Raw genomic sequence first — 12,544 nt, 5'->3', positions numbered from 1 at the left:
ACCAATCAACAGACTGTAGTAATACTTAGAAAGTGTTTTTTGTGCAAATATACACTTTTTTTAAATGGAACAATGCCTATTGACATTAACAGACTAAAAGTAGGGTAAATTAGAAAGTCTGTGATGTTTGTTGAAGGATTCTAGCGTGAGTCGTTTAAGAGATATATTTTGAAAAGTTTCCACACTGACGCTTGTTTGTGCCGTTTAGCCTGGATAGTTGTTAGGTATAATAGTGTCATATTTGCTTACAGTGTGCTTGTGTGCACTTTGCGTTCATTGCGACTTGCTAGTCAACTAGTGTGACAGCCCAAGCAGTAGATCATGAGTGGACGATGAGATTTACCAAAGCAGAAAAATCCGACTTGCTCGTGGTGTGTGGAGAGTGTAGGAAGAATGTAGTTGGTTCTTGTACGTTGTATGCGGCAAGTTGTCCCAATGGACATCTCGGCAGTTATTTATCAGCCTCTTCAGCCAACACCTAGACAACGCAACAGAAAGAAACAAGTGCCGACAGAAGACGGAGAAATGAATGTTCTTGCTGCTGTTGCAGTTGATCGCATGTTAGCTCCCCTGCGTGTTCTAGGCATTCTCCATCGACTTAGCCGTCTTTTCTATTTCATCTCTCTCCATCAAGACTGTAGGAAACGATTATGAGAATCGTGTTAATTTCCGTACATGAACATACAGGATACTGCAGATGTATCATCTACGTCTACATCATACTCCGCAAGCCACCTAATGATGTCTGGAGGAGGGTATTTCTGTACCACTAACTTAGCCCACCAACACTGTTCCACTCGTGAATAGCGCACGTGAAGAATGATTGTCGGTAATCTTCTGTATTGGCTCTAATTTCTCGAATTTTCTCCTCTCGGTCATTACCCTAGATGTATGTGTGGGGGAAGTAATATGTTATCCGACTCTTCCCGGAAAGTGCTGTCTCGAAATTTCAACAGTAAATTCTCCGTGATGCACAACGTCTCTCTTGTAACGTCTGCTAATGGAATTTGTTGAGCATCTCCGAACGCTCTCACGCCGGCTTAACGATCCCGTGATGAAACGCACCGCTCTTATTGGATCTTCTCTATCTCTTCTATCAGTCCTTCCTGGTAGATGAAAAATACTCGATAATCTGTCAAATAATTGGCTTATAAACCAATTCCTTCGTGGATGAGTTACATTTCCTTAAGATTCTGCCACTTAATCTAAGTCTGGCATCTGCTTTTCTCACTATTTGTTTTATGTGGTCATTCCACTTACAGTCGCTCTGGTTAGTAACTCCTAGATATTTTACGGTAGTTATTGTTTCCAGCGCTTTGTCGTCAACAGCGCTACAGTACAGTAGCGGATCTCTTTTCCTAAGTATGCGCGATATATTACATTTATATACTTTCAGGGTCTACTGCCAGAGCCTACACCGTTCATCTAATCGACGGAGGTCATTCTGCAAATCGTTACAATATTCTGGCTTAGCTACTTTGTTATAGACAATTGCACAACCTGCGAACAGCCATAAAGAGACTCCAATGCTTTCTATCAGATCATTGTATTGCAAACAGTAACTGTACTATCACACTTCCATGGGGTACTCCGAAAATTACCTTTCCACCTGTCGACTTTGTTAAGTTAAGAGGGACGTGTTGAGTTCTACTGCAAAGAAGTCTTGAATCCAGTCGCAAACCTGCTCCGATACTCGATAAGTTCTTTTTTTTTTCATTAAACGGCAGTGCGAGACAATGCCAAATGCCTTCCTGAAGTCAAGAAACATGGCATCAAACTGAGCGCCGTTGTCTATGGCGCTGTGGATCTGGAGGAACAGAGCGAGCTGAGTTTCGCAGATCTCTGTTTGCGGAATCCATGTTGATTTTTATAGAGGAGATGCTCATTTTCCAAGAACGCCATCATTCTTGAGCATAAAACACGTTCCATAATTCTACAACAGTTTGACGTTAACGGTATAAGTCTATAATTGTGTGGATCTGTCTTACGGTCTTTCTTAAATCCGGGAAAGAACTGCGCTTTTTCGCAGCCACTAGGTACGTTTCGTTGCTCAAGCGATCTACGATAAATTACTGCTAGAAGGGGAGCAAGTTCTTGCGCATAATCTTTATTCAATCTTATAGGTATCTCATCTGGTCCTGACTCCTTCCCACTAGGAAGCGATTGTAGTTGTTTTTCTATTCCGCTATCGGTCATCTCGATATATGCCATTTCGACGTTCGTACGACGATTGAAAGGATGGACCGTATTACGATCTTCCTCTGTGAAACAATTTCGGGAGACCGAATTCAGTTTTGCCACTATGGTCAGTGAGTGAATGAATAGATGATTTTGACCCACTTACTGATTTTGCATACGACCAAAACCTATTAGGGTTAAAAAAATTCAGATCGGTTGATAAAATTCTACTTTCAGAGTCATTGAACACTTCTCTCATTGCTCTCCTTACGCTCAATTTCGCTTCATTCAGCTTTTGTTTGTCAGCTAGGTATTCACTTCTCTTGAGTCTGAAATGAAATTCTCTTTGTTTACGTAGCAGTATTCTGACACGGCTATTAAACCATGGTGGACGTTTCCCATCCCTTAAGACCTTACTCGGAACATACTTATCTACGGCATATTGCACGATGCCTTTGATTTTTTTCCATTTGTTCTCCACATCTTTGTCCTCATCACCGAATATTTGAGGCTGACTTCCCAGATGCACTGAAATTTGTATCATGTCACACTTGCTAAGCAACATATATTCCTCTTAACGTTATTTGTAAGACCCGTTGCCATAGATGCTATCACAGCCTTATAATAACTGATACCTTCATCTACGTTAACTGAACCGATAAATTCAGATCTGTTTGTTGCCAGGAGGTGAAAGACGCCACCCTCGCGAGTTGGTTCTATAACTATCTGCTCAAAGCAGTTTTCGGACAAAACATTCAGAACAGTCGCACGAATCCCTGTCTCTGCAACCCCTTTTGATAGCATGACACTCTCAGTCTACTCCTGGCAAGTTGAAGTCACCCACTATTACAGCGGCATGACCAGGAAAATTATTAACGATATCGTTTAGTGAAAACGCCACATTTAGCAATCATGGCGAAGTATACCGCCGAAACGTGCACTGTTGGTCTGTTGACAATCCCCATCGGCTTTGTCAGGACGTTAGCGTCCATCGAGGTTAAGCCTGTGGTATGGGATAGTGAACCATCAGCTCATAGCCTCGTTTTTCATAGGCACTCACAAGCCTCTTAACAGGCCATCTTCCACGGATGCTACATGACGTTCCTCTGCGGTCTAGGAGGAACCTGAGGTACCAACATGATGGCTGTCCATCCCATAGAGCACGAAGTATTACAACCTGTCTTCACGAATTGTTTCCAAATTGTTGGATTGGACGCACAGGACCTGTACCTTGTACAGCCAATTTCCTGAATTTCAAGCCTGTAGATCTTTTTCTACGGTGAAAGCTGAATGAAGCTGTCAACAAGGACATACCAACTACACTCGATGATATGCAACCACGTATTACTGCAGCCTCCTCGGACGTCTTTGAAATGCCAACACGTGAGCAGCAGGTGTCCCATACTAGACTAGAAGCTTGTATTGTCACTGCCGGTGATCGTTTTGAACACAACCTGTGATGGCCAATTGTCTCGTTGCTGGTCAGAATGCCCGTAAGTAGTGTATGCACTTGTATTCTTCTTTAGTGTGTGCTACCACAGATATTGTCTGTGTGGGAACTTTTCAAAATACGGTATCTCGTAAATGATTCGCACTAGAAACCTGCAACCAACACCACTGACATTCTAATTTACCCTACTTTTAGTTTTTTTATGTCAATAGGAATTGTTCCATTGAAAAAAGCATATGTTTTCATAAGAATTCACTTTCTAAGAATTATTAAAATATCTTAATTTGCTAACAATACGAACCCCTGCCTACCAATCCATTCTGTGAAAACCGCACATCAATAGCAATAGTTTTAGGTTATTCACCTTCTTTATTTCCACGGTTTATAATAGAAGGGAAGGTCAAGGTTAAGAGAATAAAAGGTCGATGAAGCATATCTTCGTTAGAAAACATTAAGCAGTGCACAGATTTACCAAGTTCAGATCAACAACTACATACTGGTTCATGGAATAAAGACGCGTTGTGTGGTCACGAAATCTATTACTGGATAGATTGAAGAAGAAGTTCCACTCTTGTCTGTTGCTCATTATCACTAACCTGTGCCTCAGTATCGCCGACAGAACTGTTTGCGTTATATTGTTAACGGAGCATGCCTACAAGCATTCGTAGATATGTCCTTGCACCAAACGATGTAGGCCACTACTAACCTTGCTGTACAGCAAAGGCAGTTATTGATTAAAAACTGCATTATCATTACTTTTCCTATATTGCTGCTGAATCATTTTTTTGTTTTGTTTTGGCTAAACCCTCTGCTTTTCACATGCGGTACGGAATTTTTACAAATTCATCAACTTCAGATGTGCTCTCGACTGCTAATACGGTGCTACTCGCTAAGATAAGTTTAAGCGTAGAAGCACAGAATGAGAATCTTAAAACATGTCAAGTTGTCTACATTTATCACTTTAAAAAATGAAAATTTAGTAAAATTAATACAAACGGTTTCAATATGAGAGATGAAACGGATGCTTCATTAGCAAATTCTCAACTATGGGTTGAATTTAGCTAGGTTTAACCTTCAATCTCCTTGCTCAGTGATTTTAAATTTTTTTTAAGAAGATTGATAGCTGTGCATAAATGCCAGGTGTGTCTCTCTGAAGCCAGAATTGGTGATATTCCTCTCTAAACTTTACCTTAGGTTCTTCATTAATGCTTGTTCCGATCAGTTCTTGCAGTAAGACATCCGTTTCTTCAGTATCATCATATAGATTGATAATCCATTATCGTATTTCCACATACCTAGTATTAAAGCTTGTGTGACGGATATTGGAATGTTGAACGTAAGCTGAAATGTCATCGTCCTGACAGTTCGTCTGTGACACAGCAAGATACTGGGGAAATTCGCACGGTCCATTGTTTTCCTTCATTAACGTAATTCTGGCAAGGTAAGCTGAAATTATGTGCTTTATTTTTATCAGATTTAAAATGTCGACGAGTAACTGCAAGTGAACCTTACTAGAGTTAACAAACAAATTTTTTAAATAAGCATTGTCTGGATTCCGCTTGCTACATATTCCTTTAAAAAAGGATCTTTAGTTTCTAAAAGATATAAAACAGTCTCAAAAAGTAAGAAAAATCTATTCAGACGTAATTCTTTCGACAGCTAGAAAGTTCTCGTCGTTTTCTTCCCATAACTGCGCAAACAATTTAGAATTCAATGCATTACTTCGAATTTTGTTTACTGTGTTAATTACAAATTAAAGAGATTGATACAATCTTTTGCGTGGATTTTTTGTATCTGAATGGTATCGATCGATGATGCAGTGGGCTGCAAACAACCTCGATACTTTTCGTTTTAAATCCATACACATTATAAAATGTATGTATGTATGAGTGTACATAAGTTCCATATCGCCTCCTAAGGTACTGGAGTACTTTCAACCAAACTTGTTACGCATATGACTTACTGCCTGGGAATAATCGCTATGTGGGTAAGAAGGGTGGGGGGTGCTGGTGAAAAAGCATTGTAGTGCATGACACATAAACAGCCACGCTTGAGTCATTCAGTATTTGAGAATGAGCGCACATAGTTTATACAACGTTTATTCACAATTTAAAACCCTTACGAAAATTTTTCTGTGATAACCCCCATAAAATATGTAAGGGAAAAAGTTTATCATCTACTAAATTTTTGCTGTTCAAGTAGTGAAAATGCCGTATGATGCATGACATTTTAATTTATTAAGGAAAAGATAGATTGCTACTCATTGTAAAGATTACGAATTGAGTTGCAGACAGGCACAATGAAAAGACACTTACACATTGGTTTTCAGCTAAAGCCTTCTTCAGAAAAGGAAACACACACACATTCATTCACACATGCAATCATCCTCATGCACACATGAAAGCCATCTCCCGTAGCTCATACCGGTATGCAACTGTAGCATAGAATGGAAGCAGCAATATGGAGGGGGTAGCGAATGGGAAGGGATAGGATGGTATTGGCAGGGGAGGGGGGGGAGGGAGAAGATCGTGGTCTGGCGGAGCATGCAGGGGCTAGACTGCCAACAGGTACAGTGTTGGAAGGCTCTGGGGCAGGAACGTAGGGAGGGGTGGAGGGAGAAACGGGGAGCGTAAAAGGAGAGGAGCAGTGAAGGGGAAAAATACGTGGGTGCATTGGAAGAGGGCAGCACACACAGTGGGTGAGGGGACAAGACTATGGAGGAGGTGATAGGACGGAGGAGGTGGAAACTGTTGGGTGGAGATTGTGGAGACAGTAGGTTACCATTGGTTGAGGAGCAATAGTTTTTGGAGTGGAGAATGTGTTGTAGTGTTCAGAAAAACTGGTGGTGGATGGGAGGGTCCAGATGGCTCGTGTAGTGAGCAGTTGTTGAAATGAAGTGTGTTACGTCCTGTTGCATGTTGTGCCACAGGATGGTATACTTTTCTCTTGGCCACAGTTTGGCGGTTTATGTGTAATACGCCACAAATATTTTTTTTCCCGCTGACGTGGACCACTTGCAGATTGAAGTTGATCCCTGGGCGTCGATATAGATCACTTTCGGAATCACTGACGTAGAAAAATATCCTGCCAAGGACCCAGGTTCCCGATGGATATTTTCTCGTTTGGGAAGATTCAATAGTCATACAACTTGCACAGACGAAGCTGCCAAAGATACTGTTCTCGCGTCTGCTGCAGTGAATCCATAAGTGAGCACACAATAGCTTGAACAGGAAATTGGCACTCCTAGAACCAGTATACAACACATTCTAACACGTCATCAGTTCCATCCTTATCATGTACGCTTACACCAGGAATTGCATGGTAATGATTTCCAGAATCGTGAGAGTTCTGTCAGTGGTCGCAGTAGCAAATCCTCGCCAATCAGAACGTTTTTCTCCGATATTCTTTTTTAACAATAACAGTGCCTTCACAAACAAAGGATACATAAATACAAAGAACATGCATTAGTGGTTCAGTAAAAACACACAATGCCTTGTTAGACGAATTAAAAATTAGCGTCAATAGAGAGTTAGTGTCTAATGTAGGATACTTGATGCTGCAATTATTGGCCCTTGCATCTGTGATAACCTAAATGGCAGGGCATATGCCAACTACGCTGTATTCTACACTCCTGGAAATGGAAAAAAAGAACACATTTACACCGGCGTGTCAGACCCACCATACTTGCTCCGGACACTGCGAGAGGGCTGTACAAGCAATGATCACACGCACGGCACAGCGGACACACCAGGAACCGCAGTGTTGGCCGTCGAATGGCGCTAGCTGCGCAGCATTTGTGCACCGCCGCCGTCAGTGTCAGTCAGTTTGCCGTGGCATACGGAGCTCCATCGCAGTCTTTAACACTGGTAGCATGCCGCGACAGCGTGGACGTGAACCGTATGTGCAGTTGACGGACTTTGAGCGAGGGCGTATAGTGGGCACGCGGGAGGCCGGGTGGACGTACCGCCGAATTGCTCAACACGTGGGGCGTGAGGTCTCCACAGTACATCGATGTTGTCGCCAGTGGTCGGCGGAAGGTGCACGTGCCCGTCGACCTGGGACCGGACCGCAGCGACGCACGGATGCACGCCAAGACCGTAGGATCCTACGCAGTGCCGTAGGGGACCGCACCGCCACTTCCCAGCAAATTAGGGACACTGTTGCTCCTGGGGTATCGGCGAGGACCATTCGCAACCGTCTCCATGAAGCTGGGCTACGGTCCCGCACACCGTTAGGCCGTCTTCCGCTCACGCCCCAACATCGTGCAGCCCGCCTCCAGTGGTGTCGCGACAGGCGTGAATGGAGGGACGAATGGAGACGTGTCGTCTTCAGCGATGAGAGTCGCTTCTGCCTTGGTGCCAATGATGGTCGTATGCGTGTTTGGCGCCGTGCAGGTGAGCGCCACAAACAGGACTGCATACGACCGAGGCACACAGGGCCAACACCCGGCATCATGGTGTGGGGAGCGATCTCCTACACTGGCCGTACACCACTGGTGATCGTCGAGGGGACACTGAATAGTGCACGGTACATCCAAACCGTCATCGAACCCATCGTTCTACCATTCCTAGACCGGCAAGGGAACTTGCTGTTCCAACAGGACAATGCACGTCCGCATGTATCCCGTGCCACCCAACGTGCTCTAGAAGGTGTAAGTCAACTACCCTGGCCAGCAAGATCTCCAGATCTGTCCCCCATTGAGCATGTTTGGGACTGGATGAAGCGTCGTCTCACGCGGTCTGCACGTCCAGCACGAACGCTGGTCCAACTGAGGCGCCAGGTGGAAATGGCATGGCAAGCCGTTCCACAGGACTACATCCAGCATCTCTACGATCGTCTCCGTGGGAGAATAGCAGCCTGCATTGCTGCGAAAGGTGGATATACACTGTACTAGTGCCGACATTGTGCATGCTCTGTTGCCTGTGTCTATGTGCCTGTGGTTCTGTCAGTGTGATCATGTGGTGTATCTGACCCCAGGAATGTGTCAATAAAGTTTCCCCTTCCCGGGACAATGAATTCACGGCGTTCTTATTTCAATTTCCAGGAGTGTATATGAAGTGCCACTAACAACCAGAATGTTTATATTCTGTTAACAGTATAGATGTCTCACACATAACGTCTTTCATGTACATCGTATTCTGAACCTTTTGGATGGATTGGTCATGGAGGAAAAGTAGATTGGTCTGCTCGATCTCCTAATTTAAGTACTCTGAACTTTTTTTCTTTGGGGTAGCTGAAAAAAGACTTTGTCTATAGCGATATTCCAACAACTCCAGAGAATATGTAGAAACGTATTGTGATTGCTTGTAATTTACTTAATTAGACAATACTGGAAACAGCAATGCAGTTTTTTTAATCTAATGCACGGCCCATCATATCACTATGCATGCTCACCACTTTGATCACCTTTGAATGTTCTACCCCTTTTCGTGCCCACAGTGGATTTCAATACTATTAAGTGGTATTAAGGATCCAAATTCCTTTTTCTTATTAAGTTGAATGTTGTGTTTCATGACCGCATAATACGTTTTTGAATAGGTCTTAAAGAGAGGAACTGGATTACCAAATTAAAAACATAGGATGAAGCATAAAAAAGTAGTACTATTGTTCCTACTCTACCTGACGAAAAAAGTGAAGGGGACGAAAAAACGAAATAAAACTTCTTGGGTTGAAAGGTTATGTGATGTTATTTCAGTGATTACGAAATCAAGACAAATTTACAAAAACCTGGCAGTATGAGTCCACTTATCAAAATGAGGTAGCATTCCCTCCAGCCTGGATGCATGCAATAGTATGGCCAGGAAAAGTGTCACAAACCATTTCATCCACTCTTCAGACAAACTGGCCCACAATTGTTGTAGCTGGTCCTTTATATCCTGGATACTGGAACTGAGGTGGAAAGGATGTCTGAAGTGGTCTCATAAGTGTTCTAGGTCTAGGAATCTTTCTGGCCACAGGAGTACCTCATCATGCTTCCGCACCAAGGCACCAGTCCAGACTGCCTTTTGTGTTGTGATGTTAATGGTTGGCTACACATGGGACAGTGAGTTCATAATCAGGCTGTTTGTAGTCTCCAACAAATGTTGTGGAATGGCTCAGTATGTTGTAGGGAGTCTGCTACTTGTTCTCAGGTGACAGGCCCGTATGTGGTGGGGTTATAATGGGCTTGGTGCTCAATACTGCGATCCTCCCTTGTTGTGATCAGCTGAAACTGACTGGAATCTTGATGATGAGTATCCGTGCACTCACTTTCCAAACGATCCAATATTGGGCCACTGTCACATCCGAAAACCCCACATATATGGATAGTGCATGATTCGACCAGCCAGTCAAATGGAGACCATTAATGAGTCCCCTTTCAAACTACATCAGGTGCTGATAATACTGTTACACGCTAGTACACAGTATCTCAAGTTCCTTCGCAGCGATCACTCAACATCTGGAACACAGACATCTGACCATGTCTTTTGGATGTTTCACTTTTTATGCTAGTGTATCTTAAAGGACATAGCTACAAGAAAGACAGTCACGTAGATTAATATCCCCCTGGTAGCTAAACAAGATTTGTTTGATGTATTTTTTATTTTCTTCTGGATAAAATGTTGTATTGGGTGGTCAAGTAAATGGAACACACTATGCATTTGGAAGTATACATAATAATACCAAGCAAAGCTCATATAATTTTAATTTTCCTTTCACAGAAATGAATGAAAAGGTAAACCCATTGGCAACGAATGTATTCATTGTTCTAAGAGCTGCTCTAAGAGAGAAATTAATACCTAATTTTTAAACATAGAGCGATGAAATTGTTCTTGGATGACTGTATTTTCATATTCTGTTAAGATATGTACAACATTTAATGAAGCACGAATAGTACTTTGGAGAAGGTACTAATTTTAACAAATTTCTCGTTTTATTAATATGTCAGTATTAACAGTTTTTTGCTCTTGATGGTCATGTCTTCAGTGACCATTTTTGGTGTGATGCTACTGTATCCTGTGAGTAATGCGTTTGCTGGAAAACTAGAAAGATCCACCTGAACGTACATGATCGTGAAACAGCAGCCAATCGATTTCAGGCAAGTGTGTGACCAACTATGTGACCAGATTGGGAGTGAGAAAACAGTGTGATTTATTTAGGCTGACGGCTCAAAGACCACAGGTATTTGGAGTGCCTATATTGTTGGCGACACCCCCAATAGATTTCAGTTTCCCGACCAGTGTTTGGTTTTACTGTGGAGCTTTACGCTGTTCCCCAGGCTGTCCAATACATCCGTCGCCATAATCGGCTACAGTGTATTATATGCTCGGATCCGCTGAGCTCTCTCCTCAACCTACAAGCTCTTTATCCCTTCCAACCTCTGGTCCACTGGACTCAGGACTGCTTCCACTTGCTCCACTTGGGGGGCGTCTCTGTGGCATTCCTCTGGATCCCATGGCACATTGGTATCCGCAGAAGTTCTCTTTGCCGATCTACAGAGCGTTTTATGTCGTCGTGTTGCACTATTATGGCACACACATTGGTCTACACTTCCCGTTAAGAAACTACGTAAAACCTCTTCCCTTTGCTTGGACCTCTTCCTCCCGACCTCGTCGTCGAGAGTAGGTAATTTTAACTAGACTCCGGAGAGGGCGCAGTCTTTTTAGCCATCGACATGTTTTAAGTGGCGATCCTCCCCCGGTTTGTCCCCACTGCTCTCACCTGTGGACGATGAGAGACATTTTACTTCAGTGCCCCTATTTTAATCCGCTACGCGCCCGTTTACAGCTGTCGCCTGATATATCTTACCTTTTAGCAGATGACACGCGCTCAGCCGATCGCGTCCTTGAGTTTATCAGTGTCAGTGAGACGACATCGGTCATATGAAGCTCTTTTTTGGGGCAAAAAACCCCTCCTCCCCCCCCCCCCCCCCTTCAATAGCAGTTCTCTAAACTTAACTTTCCTTCCGTTCTCAGTTTCCCTCCCCCCTTGAGTTTTGCTCCCACTGCTGCTGATTTAACATTCGGTTTTTTTACCATTCCCTAAGCCACAGAATGGGCGCTTATGATGGTAGCAGTTTTGCGCCCTAAAACCATAATTAAAGAAAAGTGTGATCACACGGATGAAGGATGCTGTTTAACCATTGATCGCCATCTTGCTTGTCAAGGATGGGCACGGTTAAAGACTGCAAACAAAGAGGAAGAGCACACGTTCGTTTAGACCACTGGTTCCCAAACATAGGTCCAGGTTTCGGTTCTGAAGGGTCACAGTATCTTACTGCCCCTCTCCCCCACGCCTCCCTTCCCTCCTCCACCAGAATATACACAGATCAGGCAAAACATTATGAGGACTGCCCACCGCGACGTTGGATGCCGCCTGGTGGCGTTGCAGGTCCATGACACAGTAACGAAAGTATATAAGTGGACCAGTCATGGACAGGGGATTATCCTAGCAAAGACAAGGGCTGCAAATGGAGAAATCCTTTGAGACAAGTGGATCTGACAAAGAGCAGATTATTATTACACATAACTTGTGAACGAGTATCTCGAAAACGGCGAAGCAGATGGAATGTTGAAGGGCTACTGTCGTGATGACCTATGGAAAGACGTTCGGACAGTGAAACTATCATTAGGCGCTAAGTGGTTGGACGTCCACGACTCGTCACAGAACGTGGGGTTCGGAGGCTCGCCTGCTCTGCAAAGTAGGATAGATCGTGATCTTTGACAATTCTTCCGGAAGAGCAAAATGCTGGTGCTCGCATAAGTGTTTCGGAGCATGCCATTCATCATACATTGATGAACTTGGACCTGAGCACAGACCACCCCTTCATGCTCACCTGTTGACTCAACGACATCGCCAGTTACGAATGCAATGGGAGCGGGACCATCAAACTTCGACCGTTGATCAATAGACACTTGTCGACTGTTCGGGCGAATC

Source organism: Schistocerca americana, chromosome 7, assembly GCF_021461395.2.
Source record: "Schistocerca americana isolate TAMUIC-IGC-003095 chromosome 7, iqSchAmer2.1, whole genome shotgun sequence".
NCBI lineage: Eukaryota > Metazoa > Arthropoda > Insecta > Orthoptera > Acrididae > Schistocerca > Schistocerca americana.
Note: the sequence above shows the minus strand (reverse complement) of the source record.